Source organism: Lynx canadensis, chromosome A3 (assembly GCF_007474595.2).
Source record: "Lynx canadensis isolate LIC74 chromosome A3, mLynCan4.pri.v2, whole genome shotgun sequence".
NCBI lineage: Eukaryota > Metazoa > Chordata > Mammalia > Carnivora > Felidae > Lynx > Lynx canadensis.
In genome coordinates, this window is record NC_044305.1 from 60,854,780 (window position 1) to 60,861,159 (window position 6,380).

A 6,380-nucleotide genomic window follows, 5' to 3' on the forward strand; every position below is an offset into this window, starting at 1 on the left:
ATTCTCCTTTTGAGTGGGGTCTTTTGTTTTGAAATCAAGGTAATGCTGGCCCTGTAGAAGACGTTTGGAAATTTTCCTTCCATTTCTGTTTTTTCGAAGAGTTTGAGAAGAATAGGTATTAACTTTATTTTGTCTGGTAGAATTCCTCTGGAAAGCCATCTGGCCCAGAACTCTTGTTTTTTGGGAGATTTTTGATTACTGATTCAATTTCTTTGCTGGTTATGGGTCTGTTTAAATTTTCGATTTCTTCCTGTTTCAGTTTTGGTAGCTTGTAAGTTTCTAGGAGTTTGTCCATTTCTTCCAGATTGCCCAGTTTGTTGGCATATAATTTTCCATAGTATTCTCATAATTGTATATCTGTGCTGTTGGTTGTGATCTCTCCTTCATTCATGATTTTATCTATTTGGGTCCTTTCTTCTTTTTGATCAGTCTGTCAAGGGGTTTATCAATTTATTAATTCTTTCAAGGAACCAGCTCTTAGTTTTGTTGATCTGTTCCTGGTTTTTTGTTTCTATATTGTTTATTTCAGCTCTCATCTTTATTATTTCCCTTCTGCTGGCTTTAGGATCTGCTGTTCCTTTTCTAGCTCCTTTAGGTGTAAGGTTAGGATATGTATTTGGGACCTTTCTTGCTTCTTGAGATAGGCCTGTATTGCAATATACTTCCCTCTTAGGACTGCCTTTGCTGCATCCCAGAGGTTTTGGAATGTTGTATTTTCACTTGCTTCCATGTATTTTTTTTATTTCTTCTTTAATTTCCTGGTTAACCCACTCATTCTTTAGCAAGATGTTTTTTAACCTCCATGTATTTGAGGGCTTCCCAAATTTTTCTTGTGGTTGATGTCAAGTTGTGGTCTGAAAATATGCATGGTATGATCTAGATCTTTCTGTACTTGTGGAGGGCTGATTTGTGACCTAGCATGTGATCTATTCTGCAGAATGTTCCGTGTGCACATGAAAAGAATGTGTACTCTGTTGCTTTAGGATGAAACGTTCTGAATCTATCTGTTAAGGCCATCCAGTCCAATGTGTCATTCAAAGTCATTGTTTCCTTGTTGATTTTCTGCTTAGATGATTTGTCCATTGTTGTCAGTGGGGCGTTAAAGTCCTCTATTATTATTGTATCATTATCAATGAGTTTCTTTATGTTTGTTAGTAATTGATTTATATTTGGGTGTTTCAAGTTGGGGGCATAAATATTTACAATTGTTAGATCTTGTTGATGGACAGACCCCTTAATTATGATATAACACCCTTCCTCATCTCTTGTTACAGTCTTTGGTTTAAAATCTAGTTTGTCTGATATAAGTATGGCTACTGTGGCTTTCTTTTGACCTCCATTAGGATGATACATGGTTCTCCATCCCCTCACTTCAGTCTGCAGGTGTCTTAGGTCTAAAATGACATGTAGATGGGTCTTGTGGGTTTTTTCTTTTTTTTATCCATTCTGATACCCTATGTCTTTTGATTGGAGCATTTAGTCCATTTACATTCAGAGTGATCATTAAAAGATGAATTTAATGTCATTGTGTTACCTATACAGCTGGTGTCTCTGGTGATGTCCTCTGGGCCTTTGTAGTCTTTATTGCTTTGGTCTTCTTTTTCCTCCACTCAGAGTGGCCTCCCTCCACCTTAAAATTTCTTGCAGGGCTGGTTTAGTGGTCACAAACTCCTTTAGTTTTTGTTTGTCTGGGAAAGTCTTTATCTCTCCTTCTATTCTGAATGACAGCCTTGCTGGATAAAGAGTTCTTGGCTGCATATTTTTTTCCCATTCAGCACATTGAATATATCCTGCCACTCTTTCTGGCCTGCCAAATGTCTGTGGACAGATCTGCTGCAAACCTGACCTGTCTTCCCTTGTAGATTAAGGACTTTTTTCCCTTGCTGTTTTCAGGATTCTTTCCTTGTCTGTGTATTTTGTGAATTTGACTACAATATACCTTGGTAATGGTCAGCTTTTGTTGAATTTAATGGAAGTTCTCTGTGCTTCTTGGATTTTGATGTCTGTCTTTTCCCAGATTAGGGAAGTTTTCAGCTATAATTTGTTCAAATAAACCTTCTGCGTCTTTTTCTGTCCCTTCTTCATCTTCTGGGACTCCTATGATACAAATGTTATTCCATTTTAATAAGTCACTGAGTTCCCTAAGTCTACCTTCGTGATCCATTACCTTTGTTTCCCTCTTCTTTTCACCTTCATTATTTCTCATCATTGTATCTTCTATATCACTGATTCAGTCCTCTGCTTCATACATCCTCATTTTTATGGCCTCCATGTGGGTTTGCATCTCAGTTACAGCATTTTTAATTTTGACCTGACTAGCTTTTAGTTCTTTTATCTCTGTAGAAAGGGATTCTCTAGCAAACCCAGCTAGTATCTTTATAATTATTTCAAATTCTAGTTCAGACATCTTATATATGTATTGATTAAATTCTTGGATGTGAGGATCTACTTCCTGTTTTTTTCTTTTGGGGTGAATTTCTCCATCTTATCATTTTGTCCTGAAAAGAAGAACCACCCCCCCAAAAAAAAAGAAAAAAACAAAACTAGATCATAGATGTGTTTTGGTCTGCTTGTTAAAAGAATCTAGATCCAAAAATACAAAATACAATACAATGAAAATAAATTAAAAAATTATATATAAAAATATATTTAAAAATTTTAATTTTTTAAAAATTTTCAAAGGAACCGAAAAAAATGAAAAAAAAAAAAAACAATAAAGAATAAAAGTAAAAAGGAAGCTAGATTCTATTTCCCCTAGAGCTGGAGCTTTTCAGCACTCTGATCAGTAGACTTAGTGTGAGTGAGTTGTTTTTGTTGGTCTTCTGAGGGAGGGGCCTGTTGCGCTGATTCTCAGGCTGATGGAAATGGGCCTCAAAGGTGCAGCGGGGTGGGGCCTGGTGTAAGCAGCTCTGGCCTCCATTGGGTAGCACTACTTTTTTTCCTTGAAGGATTTCAGTGCTGATAGGTGGGATGAATACAGCGGTGCCTGCTCTCTAGCCCCAGAGCTGGAAGTTTGCAACTCCGGACACTCCAGGGAACCCTCACAGAAGAGCAATCAATTACCCCTCGTGCCCCCAGCTTCTGTCAGAACCCTGCGTTCACCCAGGATTTGAGCTTTTATCTCAGGTGCATCACTCAGTTTCAAAATTCCTAATTTTAGGGATTCCCATGGTGTGGACCCATGCTCACTGTTCCTCTGGGGTAGGGTCTTGTCATACTTTTACTCTTTGCTGGTCCATGTCAATAACACAATCGCCACACGATCGCATAGCAGTTCAGAGCTTATAGCAAAACAGAGCAGAAAGCCGGCACCCCTGCTTGCTGCCCTCAAATGAGTCCCTGCTTCCTAAGCTTGGAAACAGCACAGCAAGTTGGCGCCACCTGTCCTTGCAACCAAGGAATCCTCAGGCCATGCTGTCACTTCTGGGACTCCACTCCACTTTGCCACATGAGCACCTTTAAGTCAGGCATGTCCCCCACAGTACTGGACTTCTAAAAATTCAGATTTTGCTCTCCACTGCTTACAATACGTTGCAGTAGCCTCCATAATCAGGGCTCCCTCCCCACTGCTGTATTCACAGCTTTGTCTCCCCCAAGTCAACTCTATACACCTCCTACCTTCCAAAAAGTGATTACTTTTCTACTTGTAGACTTGCAGATTTTTTTCTCTCAGACCTCTGACTGATATCTTTGGTGTTCATAATGATTTGATAACTAGCTGTGTTTTAGGGATGAGGCAAGCTTAGGGTCCCCCTACTCCTCCGCCATCTTCAGTTGTCAGATCTGGCCTTCTGTATATTTTTGGAGAAATGTCTTTTCAAATCCATTCTCCATTTTTAAGTCATTTATCTCTTCATTATTGTGTTATAAGGTCTTTATATATTGTGTATACAAGTTCCTTAAAGACGAATGATTGGGGTTCTAGGAGTTCTGTGTATATATTATTGACCCCTTAGCAGAGATGATCGACAGGTTCTCCCACTTCCGTTCACTCTGTTGATTGTGTTCACTCTGTTGATGCAGTTTTAAATTTTGATGTTATCTGGTTTATCTGTTTTTACTTTGTTGCCTGTACTTTTGGTGTCCGATCTAACAAGTCATTGCCTGGCCTAGTGAAGGTTTCCCCTTAAGTATTCTTCCAGGAGTTGTCTAGTTTTAGTTCTTCCCCTTAGGTCTTCCCTAAAGTTTGAGTTGCTTTTGCATATGGTGTAAGGTAAGGGTACAAGGTCATTCTTTTGTCTGGGGATATCCACTGTTCCCAACATCATATGTTGAAAAGACTTCCCCTTGCTCATTGAATGGTTTGGGCACCTATGTTGAAAACTACATGATCATACATATTAGGGTTTATTTCTGGGCCCTTTCTTCTTTTTCATTGGTCTGTATGTCTGTCTTTATGTCGGTGCTATGCTGTTTTGATCACTGTAGCTTTGTAATATGTTTGTAAATGAGTAAGTGTGAAACCTCCAGCTTTGTTCTTTTTCGATGGTTTTGTCTACTCAGAGCTTCTTGAGATTCCAGATGAATTTTAGGATGGATTTTCCTATCTCCACAAAAAAGTACCATTTGAATTTTGATAGGGAGTACACTGAATCTGTACATCATTTTAGGTAGTATTGGGATCTTAACAATATGAAGTCTTCAATCCATTCACACAGATGTATTCCCATTCATTGGTGTCTTCTTTCCACAACATTTTGTAGTTCTCAGTGTAGAAGACTTTTGTCTTCTCGACTGGGTTAATTCCAAGTATCTTATTCTTTTTTATGTTATTGTAAATGGAGTTGTATTCTTGATTCGCTTTTCAGACTGTTTATTGAGTAATGATGGGTTAACATTTAAATTTTATTGTTAAATATAATAAACATACAGAAAAGTACACAGGATGTTTGTATAATGTTAACAAATAACCATGAAGTAAATCATCATGTAACTACCATCCAGATCACCAGAACATTGTGTGAACCCACTTTAATACTGGACTTTCCTCAGAGACCCTAATGCTCTTCCATGAGAGAAAACCACTGTCCTTGGGTTTGTCACACTCTGCTCGTCTTAAGTTTGCTTTCTCCTTTGAGTCTGTTAGATTTGGCTCCTTGTCATGTATTTTGAATAACGGATTATATACAGAGACAAAAGCAACACGGTCTAGCACTGAAATGGGAAAAATTTCAGTTGAACACTCCTAGAAACTCAGTTATTTACCTTTTCATTCAGTAAACTTTTTTTTAATGTTTACTTATTTTTGAGAGAGAGAGAGCATGAGTGGGAGAGGGACAGAAAGAGAGAGAGAAAAAACACAATCAGAAGCCGGCTCCAGTCTATGAGCTGTGAGCACAGAGCCTGACGCGGGGCTCTAACTCATGAGCAGTGAGATCATGACCTGAGCTGAAGTCAGACACTTAACTGACTGAGCCACTCAGGCACCCCTTCAGTAAGCTTTTTTGAATGACAGGAATTACATATTCAGTTGTGAACACAAAATTACATGCTGGACAAAGTAAAAAGTAACACGATGGGCAGGAGATGCATGATATAATGGTTGCATTCAAAATTGAATGAGGAAAAAAAAATTTTTTTTAAAGGCACCAACTCGTTCTGTGGAGAGAAATCGCCATAAAGGCCTGAGATGGGCCTTGAAGGAGTGATGAGAAGGCCGAAGGGTACTGGTCTGCACAAGGGGATAGGATGTGGACCAGGGCTGTGAGTGTGGGGGTGGAATTATGGGATAGGTTGGAGGGGGTACTGAAGAGATACAGATCTTGGTAGCTGGTAGGATGTAGAGGGGAAGGGAGAAGATGACCACTGAGTGGAATGTGGGGTCATTTGTCAGCCAGCTTGGAGAGAAAGCATAAGTTTATTGTCGTCATGCTGTGGACACCAAAGCAGACACTCAAGTAGAATGACTAGGACGTGGCTGATGTGTAGAGAGATGTGGACATAGATTGAGTCTGGGACAGACCTAGGAATTTGGGAGTTATTAGCAAATAAGTGGCAATTTATTCCATAGGAATGATTCAGACTTTTCAGAAAGAGCATTAGAAATGAGATAGAAGAAAAATATGGACAGAAACCTGGGGATCACCAAAATATTAGAGTGGGTGGAGGAAGACAAGCAACCAGGGGACAGTGAGGACAACCAGGGGACAAATGAGGCCAGGGAAGCCAAGGGAAGGATGAGCAGCAAGAAAGGAGAAGTGGGAAAGTGCTATCTTTCTGCATCTGTCTCTCTGATACAGATGTTGTCTTCCTAGATATGGGAACAAGCAAGTTTCCAGTCCTCTCTAGCCTGTCTCAGCGTTTTATGTCATTAAACGATACAATAGAGAGTGAAGATACCACAGAGGTGTGTCTATATTTGAATTCAGACCTGCCTGGAC